This window comes from Mauremys reevesii, linkage group 5 (genome assembly GCF_016161935.1).
Source record: "Mauremys reevesii isolate NIE-2019 linkage group 5, ASM1616193v1, whole genome shotgun sequence".
In the NCBI taxonomy this organism is placed as follows: domain Eukaryota; kingdom Metazoa; phylum Chordata; order Testudines; family Geoemydidae; genus Mauremys; species Mauremys reevesii.
This window is the reverse complement of record NC_052627.1, coordinates 117,863,144-117,885,828: the sequence shown is the minus strand read 5'-3', so window position 1 is coordinate 117,885,828 and position 22,685 is coordinate 117,863,144. Positions and strand designations below refer to the sequence as shown.

The 22,685-nt window shown below is 39.4% G+C and overlaps 1 long non-coding RNA gene across 1 annotated transcript; it reads right to left on the bottom strand.

Moving 5' to 3' along the window:
• Positions 1–307: 307 nt before the first annotated feature.
• On the bottom strand, positions 308–21,243 carry LOC120406775. Its single transcript, XR_005599573.1, has 4 exons — positions 21,129–21,243; positions 14,966–15,070; positions 14,807–14,882; positions 308–805 (listed from the first exon to the last, which is right to left on the bottom strand). It is a non-coding gene; the product is annotated as an uncharacterized LOC120406775 (long non-coding RNA).
• Between the last annotated feature and the right edge of the window lie 1,442 nt (positions 21,244–22,685).

The window sequence follows — 22,685 nt, the reverse complement described above, 5'->3', positions numbered from 1 at the left end:
AGGCCTAATGCATGAGATTTATCTAAAGTAACTCACTCAATCTCCCAGATTATTTTATTTTTCTGTGTTTATCTTTTAGAGTGCAAGCTCTGTTGTGTTAATTTAGATGGAATGTATGGGTTAATGGTGTTATCATAACCCAGTTACTATCCCATATTAAACAAGTTGAGGTTTTGGTAGACAGAGACCATTGCTTTCTTAGTACCATGGCAAACACACCATTAAAATACTTTTAACCTTTTATTAAAGATGAAGAGAAGGAAAAACAGTTAAAGCATTTGAAATGTAAAGTGTTATGTAAGGCTTTCATTTTAATGATATTTCTTCTCCTCCCCCCTCCCCCCCCGTAGCTGGAGAGAGCTTTTAAAAGGAAAACCTCCTTGTTTGACAGTCTTTCAGATGGTATTAAAGATGGTAATTGTCCTTTCAGGTAAAAAAAGAGAAGTTAGTTGAGATAAGCTGATGTTATTGTTGTTGTTGTTAAAGCCCGAAACTGTTCTTTTGGGGGAAAGAGAAGAAGTTTATTGAGATGGGCTGGAGCTGCTGTTATTGCTGCTGCTGTCAAAGTCTGATCCCATTTCATCCCCGGTGGTATTTGGGATTCAGCTAGAGCCAGTAGAAGTGGCGATGTTATTTGGGTCCCGCTCTTTGGTCCTGGCTGGTCAGGACATTTCTTAGGATTAGAACAAAGAAGTTCTGGGATACCAGGTGATACTGGGGGTGGCAGCCAGGATGGTTAAGCTTGCTTCAGTAGCCTCCATCTTTTCTGCCTTATTCTCCCCCAACAGTTTCTTTCTTTAAGGACCTGCAAAGGGAATGATGAGAAGAATAGACCACCCTGTCATTATTTTGTTACGGTGACCAGATAGCAAGTGTGAAAAATCGGGAAACGGGGTGGGAGGTAATAGGAGCCTATATAAGAAAAAGACCCCAAAATAGGGACTGTCCCTATAAAATTGGGACATCTGGTCACCCTATTATTTTGTCCACCAGTTAGGCCTATGTTCAACACACCAATTTTGGTTAATTTTTGGTTTCACATAGTTTGTGTTTACCAAGCATGATTTTAACATAGTCCTTGAATTATAGTAATGTTGCTTTTTTTTCCGGTTTGGAGTAATTTTGTCTCTGATTCTCTTTGCGCTGTTCATAACATTTATTATTAAAAGCAATGTGACCTACTTTCCATCAACATTTGTTATTATAGGTTATTGTAATATTTTATAAATGTTCATATATCTTTTACAATTAAGCTTACAATTAGGGTAAATTTGTAGGCCCAATTATTACAACAATTCTCTGTGGCAGGGACTGCCCTTATGTCTATGCCTTGTACAAAACACAGCATGAAATCAATTATTAATAAATAGTAATAATTTAACCAGATAAACTATGGTCTTTTCCATCTCTAATGTATGTGGGTTCAGTTTTGTTCCTTCTGGGCATGAAATGGTAAAACTCCTTCTCTGGACTTGCACAGAAGCAGATCAAACCCTGTATGCAACTGTGTTATATGTAATTCTGCAAGCAGCCATCTAGCTCAAAAGGTACTATAACAAAGCACAGCTTTGTATCCCAAGGTTACATGAACAGTGTACCATTGTAATCATTACCCTGTGTTCTCTATAAACTTTTCTGGGTTACTGTTAGCTGGTGGGAAGTGTTACCAGCCAGGGAAGGGAAATAAAGCTCCAAGCTTCAGTCCTTTTAAGACCTTTTTCTCAGTGCTGTGTTATTATCCAATAAGGGGTCATAAATCAACTGAAAAACACTCGACGATAATGCTCGGACTTGTGTCCCATCAGTCAGTCCAGCTTCCCTTTCCTATTATACTCGGCCCCCAGCAGCTATGTGATCAGCTGGGACCTGTTAACCTTTTACATACTGTGGCACCTTTACCTTTTTACAGTTACCTTGACATAGCTAAAGGTCCCCACCTTGAACCTGCTGAAAACCATGCCTGTTCTGTTTTTAGTTTCTCTTTGCCCTTTCTGAATGTTCTATTTTGGGGTCTATCAGAACATCTGTTACCAAAATCCCCTTGGTGGTGGATCAGGCCTTCACAACTCAAAAGCCAACAATGAAAGCACTGAACAATGTATTGCCTTTGAGTATGAAGTTGGTTTGCTTCCTGTTATGTTTTTGTCACCCTGTTTTTGTCACTTTTGTTCTGTTTTTCTGTCACTCTGGCTGATTTTCTCTTTTAATTACCCATTACTGAGCTTCAGCTCTACCCTCTGGCACTTTGATTTGCTTTACTGTTTCACTTGACATATTTGAATGATATTCAGCTCGTTGTTACAGTCCTGTTTGTTTCCGCACTCCATATACAATTACAAAGCGTATCTTTTCATAAACAGTGAGCAGCTGTTCAAAGATTCATTCAGGACCTTTTCAAGATTTTTTTTCTCCTTAATGTTTTGTGCACTCAGTGCTGGGTCCTTCTATTCAGAGTTAATGTTGAGAAAGACCCAGTCTGCCATGCTTTATTCAGGCCGAGACCATGCTTTTGAAAAAAAATCCCATGGAGGTTTGGAAGACTTTTACCAACTGGTGCAATTTTTGTCAGAAGGGGGAAATGGGTCTACACATAACTGCAGTGTGATGCTTCTGGATCTAAAGCATGAGTCTCTACTATCTGCACTAAAAGGCACAGGTTTGTGAGCAGAGGCAATAGCAGAATTATAAACTTCTGTAGTCCAGCCGCTAGAGGGGGATAGAGAGAGAGAGTCTGTGTACATATGGGTAATGTACTCAGCCGCTGTTCCCTTTCCCACCCCTACACACTCCTCTCCTCTGACTCCACAGAAGGCCCTCATTATTGTTATCAATGCTGCAGCACTGATGATGTGCCCTTTCACGTATCCAAGTGCTCCAAGTGGAAGGTTGTTATACCCCGCAAAGCACAACTGGGGAAAGCTCCAGAATGCATTGTGCCTTTCTCGGGGCTATGCCCCTATGTGGTTACTGGCATCTGAGTCTTAGTTAATATCATTAACTAAATCATGCAAATATTTGATAAATTAACATATTTACATCAAATTTCAAAATAATTAAATTGAAAATAACGCTCTAGACACTTTATTATCATCATAAAAACATACAGATCTCCATGAGTTAAAAAAGTTAAAGGATTTATGCAAAGCCAAACTCTCATGTTTGTTCATTATTTAGATTTTTCTTTTTTGTAAGCTCTGGGCCCGATCCTGCACCGCATTCTTCCTCAGGCAGAACTTCCATGTAAGCCCTTCATATGAGCTCAGAACTTGGCCGGTAATTGCCTTCTTTCTTTTCATTTTGTATTCAATAGTATTTTCTTTCTGGCTTTGTATCCATGTTCAGAACTGTACTAGGAGTGGAAATCCTGTGTTCCTTTGGAGCCGATTCTAAGGCCAGAAGGGACCATTATGATAATCTAGCCTGACCTCGTGTATAACACAGGCTATAGACCAGAGGTCGGCAACCGTTCAGAAGTGATGTGCCAAGTCTTCATTTATTCACTCTAAGGTTTCGTGTGCCAGTAATATATTTTAACGTTTTTAGAAGGTCTCTTCCTATAAGTCATTAATATATAACTAAACTATTGTTGTATGTAAAGTAAATAAGGTTTTAAAAATGTTTAAGAAGCTACATTTAAAATTAAATTAAAATGCAGAGCCCCCCGTAGCGGTGGCCAGGACCCGGGCAGTGTGAGTGTCACTGAAAATCAGCTCGCGTGCCGCCTTTGGCACGTGTGCCATAGGTTGCCTACCCTTGCTATAGACCTTCCACAAAATAATTCCTAGAGCATATCTTTAGAAAAAACATCCAGTCTTGATTTAAAAATGATCAGTGATCCACCACGAACCTTGGTAAATAGTCTCAATGATGAATCAAACTCACTATTAAAAAGAAGAACATAAGAACAGCCAAGCTGGGTCAGACCAATGATCCATCTTGCCCAGTGTCTTGTCTTTCAACAGTGGCCAGTGCCAGATACTTAAGAGGGAATGAATAGAACAGGGCAATTATTAATTGATCCACCCCCTGACAGGCCTATAATTACCTGGGATACCCCTTTTACGCTTTTTAAAAGTTGGCACATTAGCTTTCTTCTAGTCTTCTGGAACTTCCCCAGTGGTCCAAGTCTTATTGAAAATCAACATTAATGGTCCAGTAAGTGCCACAACCAGCTCTTTTAAAACTCTTGGACCTGCTGATTTAAAAATGTCTACCGTTAGCATCCTCCAGAGATACTAGTGGAATGGATAGAGAGTTATCATCATCATGTGATAAGACTACATCATCTGTTTTTAGCCCAAATACAGAACAGAAATATTTATTAAATCTTTCTTCCTTTTCTGCATTATTATTGGTAATTCTACTATTCCCATCTAGTGATGGACCAAAACCATTTTTTGTTTCTAATATATTTTTAAAAAACTCCTTTTTACAATCCTTAATTCTGCTGGTCCTAGATTTCTCCTTGCGTCCCTTTGCTTTCCTTATCAATTTTCTACAATTCCTAACTTCCCCTCTAAGCCAGGTTGGTTTTTGAAGCTGGCTCAGCCTTCTTCCTCAATTTTGGGCATCTAGTAAGGTGTTCTTAAATTATTCCCAATGATCATTCATATTTTCCTGATTGAATTATTCCTTCCCAGCTGACTTGACTCCTAATTGTTTTCAGCTTTGTGAAACTGGCCCCATTAAAGCACCAAGTATATTACATTACGGGTCTGGACATTATTCCACTTGCACATTATAAATGTGATGAATTCATGATTACTTGTAGTGAAGCTACCATTAATTTTTAGTGATCAGTTCCTCTTTGTCTGTTAGGACACAAGTTCTAATAAAGAATTCCTATGTTGGCTGCAACTCTTTTTGAATTAGAAAATTGTCATGTATAATGTTTATAAATTGCAAAGATATTTTAGTACTGGCAGCAGGAGATCTCTAGCATATGTCAATCAAAGTCAATCAAATTGCAGTTCCTAGGTGCATAAGGAGATGATCGTCATGTTCCCGGTTGTGATCTGGCACTGTGTAGCAGACTCCAACTAATATCCCATCTTGTACTTTGTTAGTAAAATTATCTATAAGCATTCAAGATCATTTTCTTCTGAGTTATCAGTGACTCAGGTAATGCCATTTTTAACATAGTAGAGTGCCCCTCCCTCCTTCCCTTTTGCCTACTCAATCTTTTAACATTTTAATTGTGCAAATCATCCCACCAGGTTTCAATAATACTAATTAGATCAAATTTATGCTAATAAATGAGCAATTTCAATTCCTCTTGTTTGCCACCCAGGCTCCTAGCATTGGTAAGGTGAATTGCATCACTTTGTGCTTCTCAAGTAAGGGCCAAAAGAAGGCAGGATCATTGTCTCTATGTAGAGTCATACAGTTTAAGGCCAAAAGAGACCATTAGATCATCTAGGCTCATCTCCTGTACATCACAGGTCACCAACACTGAGCAGCACTCACAAACTAAACCCAGCAACCAAAATTAGACCAAAATATTACAGTTGTCAAGAGACTGTTTTGTGCCACAGGCAGAGAATAGAAGGGACTGAGGTGCAGAAATGCCTAGTGTCCCTGAAATGGAAGGGAATTGATTATATGCAAAGAATCCCAGTAAGTGACCTGCACCGTATGCTGCTGAGAAAAGTGAAACCTCCCCAACTTCACTGCAAATCTGATCTGGGGGGAAATTCCTTCCCAATCACACATATGATCAATTAGACCATAGGTTCCCAATCTGTGGATTGTGACCCCAAGTAGGGTCAAGCCATTAGTAGATGAGGTTGTGAGTCAAATAGGCCAGATTCAACCTGTGAGATGATGCCACCTGCCCCCAAATATATCCGGACCTGCTCCACAAATGCCACATCAGGAGACCACCATTATGAGCTACAAAATGGCAGCCTATGCACAGCATGACCTCACCCGTACTTTGCATGTGAGGTCAGGTAGTGTAGACATCGCCATTTTGTAGTTCAAAACAGTGGCTTGGTGCGGCATTTGTGGAGCAGGTCCAGACTCATTGGCTGTGTGGAGGTGGCTGTGCGGATGCCAATTTGGCCATTTGCACCATCTGCGTGTGCAAGCATCAGGCTGAGGGACTTGAATGGAGAAGATCCTTATCTGTGGGCAGCAGCCTCATCAACAGGGCATCCTCTCTGCTTGAGCTGGTAGGAGCCCGTGCTAGCTTTTTCTGAGATGGGACTCTGCAGTGGCTTGTAAGCTCCTTAAGACAGGTCCCATACTTTCTTTTATGCCACCCTAAATGCCTGTTGGTACTCAAGGATAAAGAATCATTGTAAGTCACTGTTTCTGTGCTGCTTTAGTATCACCGCAGAGAGCCTCCTTAAATCCTGGCCTCATTTGCTTAACAGTGAATTCCTTTTTCTGATTTGTGACAATAAACACAAAGGACTCATTTTTATCCAGAGTATTTTCTTCAGCCTCCAGCAGTGAGTCTAGCAATGAAGTTCTGAATGAAAAACAAGAGTGCAAAAAAAAAATGCTCGCAAATACGATGAGGCTTTCTTTGCTTATGGCTTCCCCAGTGTTTTGGTCAAGAACAAAGAGAGGCCAAAATGCCTGCTATGTCACATGAAAGCATGAGGCCTAATAAACTTAATCATCTCTTGGAAACCCTTCACAAGGAACACATAGGAAAACCAAGGTCACTTTTCCAGCACCAGGAAGAAGAACTTTCACGTCAACAATTGCAACTCAAAAAAGCCATGTCTGTTTCTCTCCAAGCTCAAAAGGCATCATTGGAGATGAGTTACAACATTGCACAGGACAATTGTTGTAAACACTTCGATTTTGCCAGCTGCAGTCAATGTGGTGAAAGTAATGTGTGAAGAAACTGAGGCAAACACACTCAAAGCCAAACCACTCTCCAACAACACAGTGAAGTGAAGGGCTGAAGTAATAGCAGCAGATGAGGAAAACACACTGGTGGAGCATTTGAAAAACATGGATCCTTTTGCTCTTCAGGTTGATGTGAGCACTGAGGATCATGATGCACATTTCTTGGCTTTTGTGAAATACACATGGGAGGGTGAAATTCTTGAAGACATTCTGTTCTGTCTCCTTATTCCCGTATATGAGATGGCATATGGAATGTTCAATGTGCCACATGGCTACATGCAAGACAAAAATATACCATGTGATTGCATGGTGGGCTTTTGTACAGATGGAGCTCTGTCTATGGCAAGCCGCAAAGCAGATCAGCATGCCTTGGTGAAGAAAGTTGCTCCATCTGCTGTGTGGACTCACTGAATGATTCACAGAGAACAACTGGCATCTGAAGCTCTGAGCCCAGAGCTAGGTAAAGTTTTTTAGCAGGTCTCTATCTATTGTGAACTACAGCAATACTCTGTCTCTTCACACACATCTGTTTGCAAAACTGTGTGAAGAAATGGGATTTGATCATGACATATTGTTGTTCCACACTGAAATTCATTGACTCTCGAGAGGAAAAGTATGGGATGATTTTTTGAATTGAGAGACAAGCTGCACGCCTATGCAATGGACTGCAAAAAGAGTGACTTCTTTGGTTTTCTACGTGACCAAATAAAGATGTGCCTTCTTTCCTATGTCACAGACATATTTGGGAAATGGAATGAATTGAATACAGGTCTGCAAGGAAAGAACACCCACATTTTTCCGCTGATTGACCGAATCACAGGATTCATGAAGAATATGGTCATCAATAGATTATTCTTCCAGAAACAAACTATGAATCCTTCCAACAACTTTGCAAGTTCCTGGCTGAGAATGAAATTTTTCAGCCTACCACACAGGTGATGGCTGAGCATTTTAGCCTGTTGGGGAAAAACAGTTTTGATCCTTTTTCTCTGACTTGAACACAACAAAGTATGGTTGGATGCAAAATCCTTTCACTGCAAACATGATGCCATGAATTTGCCATCAGTTGAAATCAAACAGCTTATCGAAATTTCCTGGGACCGATTCTTGTGAGGCACATATGCCGAACTTTATGTCCTCGAGTTCTGGTTCATTGTCAAGAATGAATATCCTGCATCCTCAACACATACCTTGAAACTGATAGTGCCTTTTGTGAGCATGTATTGGTGTGAAGCTGGATTCAGCTCAATTGTGTCCATCAAGTTCTACCATTGATGTCACATTGGAAATTAGATGTGCAATTTCTACCACATCCCTGGATTTAGGCCTAATCTACACTGGGGGGGGGGGGGGGTTCGAACTAAGGTACGCAAGTTCAGCTATGCGAATAGCATAGCTGAACTCGAAGTACCTTAGTTCGAAGTACTTACCCATCCTCACGGCGCAGGATCGAAGTCTGCGGCTCCCCCGTCGACTCCGCCACCGCCGTTCGCGGTGGTGGAGTTCCGGAGTCGACGGGAGCGCGTTCAGAGTTTGATATATCGCGTCTAGATGAGACGCGATATATCGAACTCCGAAAAGTCGATCGCTACCCGCCGACCCGGGCGGGTAGTATGGACGTACCCTCAGAGAAGCTGTGTCGCAACACACAAGCCCATATATCACATTAGAGAGCATTACATAACATACTTAATGTGTAAATTCCTTGGAGAGCATTACATAACATACTTACTGTGTAAATTCCTTGGATTCCTTGGTTGTTATGTTCCTTTGTTGTCAGAGCTCACAGAAAATAGTAAAATCTCAAAATGGGGTAATACAAGCACTACGTTCAGGAACCCCTGAGTATGTTAGCAAGATCCACCAGCCAAAGACTTGAGAGAGAGATTGCTCGGTGTTACCTCAGAGCACTGGCCCATCCCATCCAGTTCCCCATCTCTGGTGTTTCAGAGGAAGGAGAAGAAAAAACAACAGCAACAACAACAAAAGAATATATTAGAGGTGTGGGGAAATTCCTTCCTGACCTCTTCAGGTGACCATCTGACCCCTGAAGCATGAGATTTTAGGAACATAAGACCTAAAGTGCAAGGGACTCCCAGGGCGGCTGAGCCCTACCACGATAAGGACCTACCAGCAGAAGCAACCTCATCAGACAATCCCACAAATACATTTGTTCAGTTCTCACTAAAAACTAATTAAGTTGTTTGCCCTCACAGCTCTTATTGGGTTAGAGACCTTCTAATTTCCAGCCTGAACTTGTTCATGGCCAGTTTATACTCATTTGTTCTTGTGCCAATGTTGCCTATTTGAGTTCTTCACACTCCCTGGTATTTACCCCCTGATGTATTTATACATACCAATCATATACCCTCTGAAACTTCATTTTGCTAGGCTAAGCACGCCAATCTCCTCCAGTTTCCTCTGATAGGACTGGCCCTCCATTCCCCTAATCATCTGCATAGCTCTTCTCCACACCAGTTCCAGTTTGAATTCATTGTTCTTGTACATGGGTGACTAGAATTATACACAGTATTCCACCTGAACTCTTACCAGTGTCTTGTACAATGGCACCAATACTTCTCCAGCTCTACCGAAAAGGCCTCACCTGACACATCCTAGCATTATATTTGCCTTTTCCATAGCTGCACAACATTGATGGTTCACAGTCGTGTGATTTACCCACACACTCAGATCTCTCTCCTCCTACGTCATTTGCAGCTGATGAGTCCCCAGCTTGTAGCAGAAATTCTTATTATTAGACCCTAAGTTATGACCTTGCACCCTGTACTATGGAATTTCATCCCATTTCTGTCGCTCCAGTCTTCAAGGTCATCCAGATCTTCCTATATAATATTCCAATCCTCCTCCTGTATTGAAGATGCCACCCATTGAATTTATCACCATCAAATTTCATTAGCCTGCTCCCACTTTTTGTGCCAAGGCCATTAATAAAAATGTTGACTAAGATTGGTCTCAAGACCAATCCTTGAGGAACTTCACTAGTAACCTCCCTTCAGTCTGATAGTTCACCTTTCAGCACAACCTGCTGCCTTCTCCCCATGGCCAGTTCCTTTTCCACCTTAAAATTCTCGTACTAATCCCTGTCTGCTCTGATTTAAACTAGTAATTTCACATGTGGTACCATGTCAAATGCTTTACTGAAGTCCAAGTATATTGGACATACCACATTTCCCTTATTTAAAAAATGAGGTATTTTCTCAAAGAAGAAAATCAGGTTAGTCTGGCATGATATATCTTTGCTAAAACCATTGTGACAAAGTTCCTCCTCTACCTTGGTGGGTCCTGCGCTTATTGGCAGATTTGCTCACCTCAGTGATCTTCCCCACAGTCTGGATCAACTCCTCCTGTGTCTGATCAGGAGTTGGGAGGTTTGGGGGGAACCCGGGCCTGACCTCTACTCCGGGTTCCAGCCCAGGGCTCTGTGGATTGCAGCTGTCTATAGTGCCTCCTGTAACAGCTGCATGACAGCTACAACTCCCTGGGCTACTTCCCCATGGCCTCCTCCAAACACCTTCTTTATCCTCACCACAGGATTGTACTCCTTAGTCCTCCAGCAGCACACCCTCTCACTCTCAGCTCCTTGTGCCTCTTGCTCCCAGCTCCTCACACGCACTTCCTCTCCTCTGGCTCCTCCTCGCCTCACTGGAGTGAGCTCCTTTTTAAAACCAGGTGCCCTGATTAGCCTGCCTTGATTGGCTGCAGGTGTTCTAATCAGCCTGTCTGCCTTAATTGGTTCTAGCTGGTTCCTGATTACTCTAGTCACTCAGGGAACAGAAAACTACTCATCCAGTGACCAGTATATTTGCCCTCTACCAGACTCCTGTACCCCTCTGGCCTGGGTCTGTCACACCATGTTGCATTACATGTCTCCTTCCTTTTACCTCCATGAATTTAATTATTCATTCCTTCACTATTTGTTCTAAAGCCTTGTATACTACTGAGGTCAGAATAACAGGTCTGCACTTGTCTGAATTACTTTTTCCCCTTTCTTTAATATAGGTATGACGTTAGCTATTCTCCAGTCATATGGTACTACGCGTGAATAGATAGATTTGTGAAAAATCCTTGCTACTGGATTAACAATTTTATATTCCGGTTCTTTTGGTATTTTTAGGTGGAAATTATCTGGTCCCCCTGGTTTGAACATATTAAGCTATTTAAGTTTCCCTTTTACTTCAGATGTGGTAATTTCCATTTCTATACACTTTTTTTCATCAGCCACCCTACCTTTATGCCCATATTATCATCCTTACTGAAAATTGAGGCACAGCATTCATTTATTTTTGGGCCACACTAGAGTATCATTAATCTCCTCCCCATCCACAGTACATAGGGACTCAACCTCATCCTCCCTTATTCTTTTATATAACTAAAAAACCTCTTATTATTTATTTTAATTTTATGTAATCTGACTCCACTCAGCTGAACCACTCTCCTCATTTGGCCCGTTTGCATTTCTAGTCTCAAACACTTCTCTTTCTCGCAGCGACAGGGAGGGTGGATTTAGAAGCTCCTCTGTTACTATGGTGATGCAGAACTGTCATGTACACTACAGTGGGACTTAGAGCAGAGGTTCTCACAACAAATTTGTTGGTGGCTTCAGAGTGTGGCCACCAACTCTTGCTGGTGGCCGCGCTGACAATTTTTTCTGAAAATACTTAATTAATTTTAGGAAAAAACAAATAAAAATGCATATATACATGTCCAAATCATTGTAAATTATTTATGTAGGGTTTTTATAGACTCAGTAATAAAAATAATGTACAGTGGTCTGTATTCTTTACTGGACCTAAACAGAATAGAAACATAGATAAGGTGCTTTGCATGTTTTTGTCTTTTTGTTGTTGTTTCTTTTGCTTTTTTGGTTGCTTTTTTTTTAAAAAAAACTTGCTAGATAGTAAGTCTGCTGCTGTGAAAAGTGATATTTGTATGTTTGTTAATTATAGAATTTTATTGGGAATTATACCTTTGCTGAACATTGATATAGGCTGGTTTAAAAATTATGTAGAAAGATCATTCAGTATTAAATATTATCAGACTGTAAGAAAAGTTACAGCAAGTACCAGATATCACAAACGCTACAGATTATTTAAATTTATCCAAAAAAATGTATGTTGGAGTCTGACCACATGATGTTTGAAACTGAACTAGTTACAACTGTATTGAGACCTTACTGTTGCTAACATGGGTCTGTCATAGTTCCCTAACCAGTGTGGCAGAGATTTTTCTGACAACCATTGGTGACCGAATACATGTAGGCATCCTTTTAGCAAGGTTATATCACGTATTTCCCTTTAAAAAAACAAAATCTATTTACATTGGTTCTGGAAACTGTGCTAACAAGAACTATGTTTTAACACAATTTGTTGCTAATGTGGGGTCTAATCCAAACCCTATTGAAGTCAATGGAAATAACTCCCCTTGATGTCCTCCTATGAAAGTGGAAAGATGCCTGTTGATTTTAATGAAAGCTGGATGAAGCCCATATTTTCAACCATCACGTTGATAGAGTTAAAAGGGAGAATGCTACCGCCACCTCAGTTGCTGCCCTCACACCTGTCACTGACTCCTGCTATCAGAGAAAGATCTCCTGATAACAGCACACTGATGTGTTCATTTTCAGCTTGAGAGGAAAAAAACCAATACATAACTGACAGCTTTTTCCTTCCTAAATGGACTGATTTGACTCAGCAGACAGAGCTGCAGTAGATATAAAAAGAAATATTTCAAAAAAACCTTACACCATGACATGCTGGCCCGGTTCCAGTTCAGTGTCATACCAGATAAATGGCCAGAACGTATGTATTCTTGTGTCTAGTGCCTCTGCCCTGAGGTGCTTAATCAGCTCAGTTTGTAGTGACTGGCTGATGCCACCACAGAAGTCCTCTGCATGTATTTTTAGTGAATTAAGATATCTCCTCCCTATCCATCACATGTCAATTTTCCATGCACAATGGTTGCTTAAACAGGTCAACAGTGGTTGGCTGAAATGAGAATTCACTACTAACTCCAAGCTTTCCCTGACTAGACCTCTAGAACAGGGGTTCTCAAACTGGGGGTTTTCAGGTTATTTTATAGAGAAATCTTTTACATTTTTTCTAGAGCCATAGTGTACGTCACAATGGACAAAATGATTGTGTTTTTTTCAATCATGTTAGTTCAATTGAGCTCATGTAACATGACTGAAAAACCCATTAAGATGTAGGCTAACCAGTCTGAGGCCATATTATCTGACTGTGTTGTAGCCTGGGCTATCATCCTAGGCTACAACAAGGGCTATAAATATGCCTTCAGTAGATTAGCCTGCATATTGACAGGGCTTTTCAATCATGTTATACTAACTCAAATAAGCTAACATGGTTGAAAAGACATCCTTTTTGGCCATCAGCCTTAATGGATTCATCCCTATTACATTCTAAAAGACTTTTTCATTAAGGTTAGGTTTCCTGGTGATTTTTCACATTCTCATTCAGCTGTAGCACCCTATGGCAATAGATTAGGAGATGAAACTTCATCAAAGTAAACTCGTTTAAAAATGGCTTTCCTAATGTAACCTTTGGGTGGGCTAGAGTTCTCTTCATTGCCCTTCTCCAGTGCCTAACCCCCCCTAACTCCTATAGAAAAGTAGCTGGAGACCCAGAATTCAGTCTCTAAGGATTTTCAGCAAATCTCCCCACATTCAAGTCCCAAAAGGAACAAAAGAAATGAATTTAAGTAATTAACAGCTGGATAAAATCTTAGGATAAAGAAACAATAATAGTAATACCAATGTGTACAACGTAGCTATTTTATAATCCACTTACATTATACAGTTACACATAAACATAAATGAAGAAAACAAACTAACTCTAAATGCGCCAATCCCCACAAAAACACAGTGAGAAGGAACTGAGAATTCCCAAAAGCTTAGGCTGAGTTCACCTGAGTCTCAGAGTTTTTGATCACCAAATCTATAGACTGCTGAGTCAAAAACAACATCTTCCCTCCACTTGCTAGTGGGACTCTTCCATTGGACTCCATGCAGACTCTTCTTCTGCTGAAATCACTGTTAGCCAATCAGCTGAGTAACCAATCACTCAGTTAAATATATTGATTTAAAAAAAAACCACCCTGTTACAAGAAAATACAAAACTGAGAATAGCAAAATATAAATGACCCTTTCCCCATTACTAGATTCAAACAAACGTTGGGGATTCATACAGTTGAGACAATATAACTAAAACAGTTTGGCTAAAAACAAAGGATACAATTAAAAAACCATTTCCCCTTGCTATAATTAGCATTGCCCATGCTTCCCTGTTAGAGGGTTAACAATATCACTAATTTGCTGCAAAATCCTTCAGCGTTAGGGACACCAGCCTGCTTTCTGCTCCTGGGCTCAACTTCTCCCAACTCACACAGGGCATATGGCCCTTTATAAAGCAGCTGCTCTGTCTGACCCCAGCAACTGGGAATCTATGGGCGCATACCCAAAACTACCACACCCAACATCCAGAAGCTTCTGGATGTGGAATACTAAATCTGCCTAGCAACAATGACCCAGACACAACTCACTCCTCCTCCTGACCCCCACTGTGGGTCTCTTAAAGAGATCTCTCCCTACTAGGCACATGGGTTACACTAACACACTGCTAAGAAAGAAAAAAAATATAGGAGGGATAATATATTTCCACACCATTAGCTCTCTGATTATTCAATCTTCCTGTTTTTCTTTGAACAGGGCTGCTTGGAGACCTTTTAAATGCCAAAATATGGATAGGATTGTTTGGGTCATGTTTCTGATACCATATACAGTATACATGGCATTATATCTATTTTAGGAATTTTTTATAAAAAGCTTCTATTGGAATTCAGTTGAACAGACTATGGGAGGATAAAGCAAGGATCAAGAACTCATAACATTTAAAAATATTAGTAGTACCTGGTATTGTATCTCTGTGGTCTTATGCGATGTCATGGTAAGTTTATTGGTGAATTAGCACCAGCAGGCACAGATTCTAGAAAAATGAGAGCAAGGACAAGATCATTCAGCAAAGGAACAAGTCCTCTAATGCTGAAAAGCAGGGCACAGACAGCTTACCTTCCTGCTGCTGTATTGCTGTCACCTTCACACACTCTCAAACAGATCTCAGAAGTACTTCCTGAGCCAGGGGTCCTCTTTAGATTGGGGGATGGCTGTGTCACCCTGCCAGCAAAATAACGGTTTCAGCAATAAACAGATTTGTGGTGATTTTAAGTAGCAAGTGCTGATTTCTGCCTTCAGATGTGTGAGTCTCTTTGTCTCACAGAATTAGATGGAGCTATGCTTCTGCATCTGAGGGCAGATTTAGGAAACTTAATTCCGCAGAATTAAATCTATTAGACAGCATTTTCCCCCCAGTTTCATTGTGTGTTCCTTCTTACTAAGACGGGAAAACTTAACAATGCAGCAGAGACATCAGTACATTTTTAGAGCATTATTCAGCACGTCTGAGAAATGTGCAGAAGATATAAATCTCTAAATACAGAGTAGACCTATTAAAGTATAAAACAATTTCTTTTGAACTAAAAGGATTGGCATAGTAATCTTCCCAGTGTGATCTTCATTTGACATATGTGGAAGCCAAGGCTAATGTGTCAGGAGACTTATGCTAATCTCTAGGGAAAATGATAAACTGACAGTTTGAAAGAAATTGCTAACTTTAGTGCAGACTATTTATTTCCCATGTCATTGTCATATATAAAGCATTGGTCATAACGGGTAGGATTAGGAAAGAAAAGCAATAAGCAGCAAAAGCAAGTAATTTAAACCACAGGTTTTAATCACAAGTTTTAAAGAATCTGAAAAACATCAGAGACTTTACTTTGTATATCACAACATGGTTCTAATTCCCAGTGTACAGAACTGCAGTACTTAGAAATGCATTTAATTTCAGTGTTTAGAACAGCATTGTTTCAATTTAATTTTAGGGGACTGAGAAGAGTTTATATATGTCATACAGTCCTTCAATAAACCAGGGGTCTGATTGTTTGGGGTTTTTTCAATTCAAAAACTGTGTGCGCTCAGCCAGTCAGTTGTATCTCAGTGTTTTGTATATATACTTTTCACTGTTGCAACTGTACATCTAAAAAACATAATGCAATTATAAAGAAAATCCCATCAAGCAAAAAATATAGTACAATGTAAAATGGGGACTTTTGCAAAGAATTGTTAAAAGGTAGCACTTCTATTTTGCATACTGCTCCACAAGACACACTAGGTTTTGTTTCAGTTCAAAAAAGCATTTTAGGTGGTTTCAATACTGTGAAATATTGTAGGAGGAAAATAAACCACCCACTACACCTCAATTTCTTATTTTCTTAAATGTTTCAGGCCTGAAACACCGCTGTGTGACTTCAGTTTTCAATGGAGTTACAATGGAGTTAAACTGACAAGAACCTGGAACAATTCAGTGGAGAACCAGGCCTATTTTCTTGAAAGTGATTAACCTTAGGCTTCATAGCACATCCGTTAAGACAATGTTACACTCCATTTTTATTCGGAAAGTAACATTCTGTTTAAAAAGAGGTGCAATTTGCCAATGCCTACATGAATTTCCAAGGCCATAGTTAAAGTCTCTGCACCATACATTATTGCATTTGAAACCCAGGTACGTATATTTAATTTTATAAAGGAGCAGTTTTCAGACTGATTAGCTGTAAGGGATTAGTTAACAAGTTTAGATAAAATGAGTCCCCCCACCCTTGAGCCCTGAAACATCACCTACTATTTTCAGAAATGGACTTGAACTGAACCCATATTGAAAATCTGAATAGATGTAAGAGTAGCCAACAAATGACAAAGAGAGGCTGTATGCAATCTTTCCAGCTGGGTCTAGAAGCAGAAGTTATGGAATATTTTAGCAGTATCTGGTTTTACCAGCTGTCCAATCCAACAGATCTGGAGAAAAGTGGGACCAAGCCACAAAGTTGGTTTTGGTTTCAGAGTTAGGTGGCAACCATCATGTTTGCGGCTGAATCTGGATTCCTTCCAGTATTCAGGTAGTGTTCAGATCAAGGGTGAAATCCTGATGCCATTGAAGTAAATGAGAATTTTGCCATTGATTTCAACAGAGGTGAAGACATCATCCCTAGTGTTTTGATTAGAATACAATCATTTATTTATCACAACTTTTGGATGTGTTCCTAAATCAAACTCAAACTCTTTCTTGCCCTTCTATTATTCTGATTAGAGATTGTCTGGGACCATAATACTCAGGCTACCTGGCTACTAACAGAAACCACCAAACTCTGAAACTCTTGAATGGTATTGGCAAGAGACAGACTCAAGCCATGAGTCTGTATTCTATTGCTGATCCACTAAATCATCAGGCTACCAGATCACTCGGGTATTGTTTTATGGAAAAGCCCCAAAACAGAAAAGATATCTAACTTTTGAAGAATATTTATGATTTTTAGATGTATTCATTAGTCTGCTAATATATGTTCTGTCCATTCAGATGCATTTTCACACTAATAGTTTTAACATTAAGGAAAATGTGGGATAATTATACAGACTTTGTTTTCACTGCCTGTATTGAAGTACCCAGTTTCTGAGCCATGATGTTTTTCTATTGGGACTTTAACCACAAATCTTCATGATGAACTATTACAAAGTGTGACAGCAAAGAACCCCATTCCATGAGCATGAAAATGGTTCCTTACCAAGTGAGTCTGACATGATCAAGAAATCCTGGATTATTTTGACAACAGCTGTATCTTCTTTTTCACTAATACCTGGGTTTTTGTTTATAATTATATGAATAGCAACAGTATTTATACTGACAAAATAAACAAATATAGAAATGTTGATTCTGTAAAGGTACGGGGAGGATATTACATTTCAGACTGTTTGCTTAATTTCCACTGCAGACCTCTTTTCCTTATTTGCTAAACAGATAAAATGACAGCTCATTTAAGAGAAAAATGTAATGAGCAATTTAAATTTCTCATTTAAGAGAAAAATTTAAATTCTATTACCTTTATCACTGAAGACTAAACAAATTGTAGCTGTAGAATTGTAGAAAAAGTATGTTGAAAAATTGGACAGGATTCAGAAAGGAACTACAAGAATGATTTGAGGTCTGGAAAACATATCTTACTATGAGAGACTTAAGGAGCTCAATCAATATAGCTTATTGAAGAGAAACTTAGAAGGTGGCTTGAGGGTTATGATCTATAACTATCTACACATGGAGGATATATATGATACTACAGCAGTATTTAATCTAGCAGATTACTCTTGTATAATTTATTATACCATATGAGGAAGGGGCGGGGGGAGAATCTGACTTATAATGTATTAAAATAGAACTTGATAAGGGGCTGATTTCAATTAAATGGCTGAAAATTTAAGCCAGAAAAATTCAACTTGTGAATAAGATGCAACATTTTTAACTATGAGTTTAATTAGCCATTGGAACAGTTTACCAAGGGATGTGGTATTTTCTCTATCATTTGAAATCTTTAGTTTAAGATTAGATGCCTTCCTAAAAATATGCTGTAACTCAATCAAAAATTATCGGGATTAATGAAGCATTAGATGATCACAGTGATCCCTGCTGGCCTTAAAAAAAATCTATGAATCATCTACATCTAACTATTTTTATTATTTTAAAAAATGGGTATATTTCATGGAACTGGGAGAATAAATTATTTTCTCTAATTTATTTTAAAGCAGAAGGCTTTTAATCTCTGCAGCAAGTACAGAGAAAAATCAGAGACCATTGCAGTTTCACAGTTTGCCAAGCTTTTTAATGTGCTTTTTTTCATTGACTAAATTGCAAATTTTGGGACAATATGATAAAACTATACAAGAATTATTTGAGAGAGAGAGAGAGAGAGAGATAAAAGTAAAGCTTCAAAAAGCATATAAAGTACTTATGACTCTGAAGGTGAAAGAGAAAACAATGAAAACTTGAACCAGAATTTGAGTGACATAGACTGGAATTGCAGTTGGACTTATTATTTTTTCAAGCTGTTCAATTGCAGCATCAATTAAGGGAGCCTAAAGGAAAATTGTGTGTAGTGCTATGTGACTCCTGTCAAATGACATTCTACGGATTCAAATAATTACTCTTTTTGGAGTCAGCTAGATATAACAGAGATCTCCTTTTCATAGAAAGGAGTAAATTCTGGTGACTTTCTTTTAGGTGCACTGCAGGGAAGGGGAGGCAGGAAACCTCTTATCTTCTTACACAAGAATCAGGCAGAATATACTTAGGTATTAGTGTGACAGAGGCCTCAACATATATAGACAGAACACAGCCCCTAGTGCTTGTGGACCAATGTGGATAGGAGATGGAGGGCTGGAGCCAGTAAGCACTTCTGGCAATATACCACAATCATAGGGTGATGGCCAGATTCCCACCCTCTGCTTCAGTAGCAGACTACTGGGGGCAGTCTGCCCACTCATTTCTAAAGCAGCAGCAGTAGCGAGCACCATTGACTCTAAATCTTCCAGGATTCCCTGAGCAATTCTCTCTGTGCCTGCTCTACACAAGCAGCATAGCCTGAGCACCCATCACTTGGGATATGCAAGCACTGGCCTATAGTATGTAATGGTAGCTCTCACCGATCAGTTCTGGTTTATGTTCAAGGACTATATGTAAATTAACATCGTGTTGCTATTAAATTGGATGTACTGCATATTCTTGTTGGCTACCCTTGGTTGAAACCTACAGGAGTGTGCCCAAGTGAGACTGCAGGATCAGGTTTCTATATTGGGATATAACCTTCGTTTTGTTAATAGCTGAATGAAGATGGTTTCTGCAATCTGGGGTTCAATATCAACAGATAAAATGACAGCTCATTTAAGAGAAAAATAGTCACAATTTATGGCTATTTAGATATCCATTTGCAGACATGCAGAAAAGGGTCCTTCAAGAGAAGCTGGGCTTTCCAAGACATTGTATTAGTTATTAATAATAAATAATAATTATACATGCCTAATTAACTACAGAGACCTGACATGCAGAAATATGTTTCTTTTTTTAGAATGATATGAATAATTTTACATAAATTTAATGTGTATTTTCTGTGAAAAGTTGCAAGAGTTTATACTTAGGAGTCACGTATTTTTTAAAAAATTATATCCTTCCTCATGGTGAATCATACCTTATTCCATGAGTAGCTTTTATTGCAATCAGTGAGAATACTTGTGGAACAAGCTACTACTCAGTGTGAATAAAGGTATAGCACTCTGCCACCCAGAAAAAGAACTTTCCTTTTCCTTTCTTCAAATGAAGTGTTAAAACCCTAAAAAGACCCTTTGCCCTGAAATAACATTCTGCGCTAAACTGCATTATCTTTCTTTAGTGTAATAGACAGCAGCAGCTAAGACAAAGTCATTCCTGAAACAATAGCTCCCTGAGTTTGGCATTTCAAAAGGAAACAGCTTTTATTTTAAAATAAGAACGGCTGTACTACAAATGAACTTTATAGGACTTTAAATTTCAGGCAGGGTTTGTGAAAGCTGATGGCATATTAATATAGCAATGTCATTCTGGTGGTATATCAACATGACACTGAGCACTAGGAATACAATCTTCAGCCTAAATCTCGGTGGCTTTTATTGTAAAACAATACATTTTTAATTAAAAAGGAGTATTTAGAAAGATTAAGCCAGGAGATACAGGATTCTGAAGTCTCTCAAATGAATTGATTTGAATTTTAGTGCAAATATTCATGCATTCCACACAGTGTAGGCAGGAGGAACCAACGTGGTTTTCATAAATAATTATTCCCTCAGATTGTGTACACTATTTTATAATTTATATTTAGATACTTTGAATTGTATTGCTTGCATGCTGTAGAATTTGTATACCTCTCTATAAGCTTGGAGTGGCCTTCTGATTAATGTAAATCAGGCTCCCTCAGTTTTCTCTGTCTCATAATTCCTAGTCACACCAAGTACATGAACTACTTTGGCCTTAAGGTCACCCAGCATTCCGTGTTACTCACTGAAGTGTATTTAAATTGTAAACTTGTTAGGGCAGTGACTCTGTGTGTCACAACGCATGGGCTAACTCTCAGGATAACACCTGATATAAATTATGTTAAACACATCTTCCACAAATGATGATTCATATCAGCAAACATCAGCTTGGGATGTATGGTTATGAAGAAAGTCCATAGCTTTGTGTTTTCAAAAGGCCCTCCATGAGAATGTACACTTTATTTAATATTCAGGTAAATGTATCTTAGTTAATGTACTGGCACTTTACCTTCTTCAGAATGTGGACTGTTGGGGATCGGATCTGTCTTTGCAATGTCCCTATACTCTTGGAAGCAATCTTCTTGGAGGTCCCTGTATGTTTAATGAGCACTCAGGAGACAAGCCTGTCAGTCACAAAGACACAACATTTGTGGTTACTACGTGGCCACTCAGATGAGCTTGAGCCCGTCAGGCTTCCAGAAATATCTAGTTCACATACCCTTTCTCAGATGCTTAGCATATGGCCAGATCATATCCTCACCTCGTAAAGCCTTTCAAAGGTCACCCTCATAGCATTTCATAGCTGGTGAGGAGGAAACTTAGGATTTAATTTTAAAGGCCATGAAGTTCACTTTCAAACCTAGTACACCTGCTGGGAGCCACACAGATCCTAGAGGATACACAGGAAGCCAAGTTATCTATGTGGAGGCTCATGTCTCCATATACGTTCTGGCTCCTGGCAAAATTCCCCATGCCTGACTCCCTAGCAGTGCAGCTCCCTGACTTGATTAGTGTAATTTTAAAAATCTCACCTCTAGCCTTCATGCTCACTAGGGGCACATTTTAAATTTGCTTTCTGTGAACATTCTGTGATACTCTCCTAAAATGTGGCCTTTGGGCAAACATTCCTGCCTGTAGGTCATTAAGCTAGGCTACTCAAGGAAAGTGAATACAAAAGAGGTGCAAATACAGTCAAAGCTCATTCCAATGAACAGTCATGGACATTTTTTTGCATTATATACCCAATTCTAGGGTGAAAGCGTAGGCCTGGCTGTGTTATCAGTTCCCACCATAATGCACAGTAAAACATGAATGAAGGTTTTCTCCCAAACCTTCCTGCATTGGCCCCAGCTCCTAGAATCTGGAAGGCAAGCTTAGGTAATGTGGGTTCCACTGGACACTCTCTTCTTTCCTTCTGGCTTAATGAGACAGAGCTTAAGCACCAAACCTTACCTCTTTTTCCTCTGTTAGTTATTCTCTCTCTCTCTGATGGTGCATGTGATCAGAGGATGGTAATTGGTAAGATCAGCTGAGAACACTGAGATTACACTCTTGGGTATATGATCATACCTGGTGTGTTACCTTTGTCACCAGCAGTTTTGAAAAAATTAAGATCCATCCATCAACAATTAAAAAACAGCATTCCCTAACGCCTTATTTTGTTTCCAACCTTAGTACAATACACAACAGGCCTGCACCTTGGGATGCATACATAATGGGCATAGAACATCACACAGCATTACAGTTTCCATCTTTATGTACTGTACCTTGGTAATCAATGCCTTTGGCTATTGTATTCTTTCTCTCCCTCCCTCCTCCCACCCCCGCTTTCAGAGAACTCATTATCCCACTTACTTCAATTGTAGTATTTGGGTAGGGTACTGGAAAATGAGGGCTGGAAGAGTAAGAACTTCTGAATGAGGCAAAACTTCTGTTGATTTTAATGCAGATGTTTTCTGGGTGAAGTCTGTAGGAATTTACTTCCAATTTATATATGTTAATAGAGGAGGTTTTGGAACAAATTGGTAAATTAAACAGTAATAAGTCACCAGGACCAGATGTTATT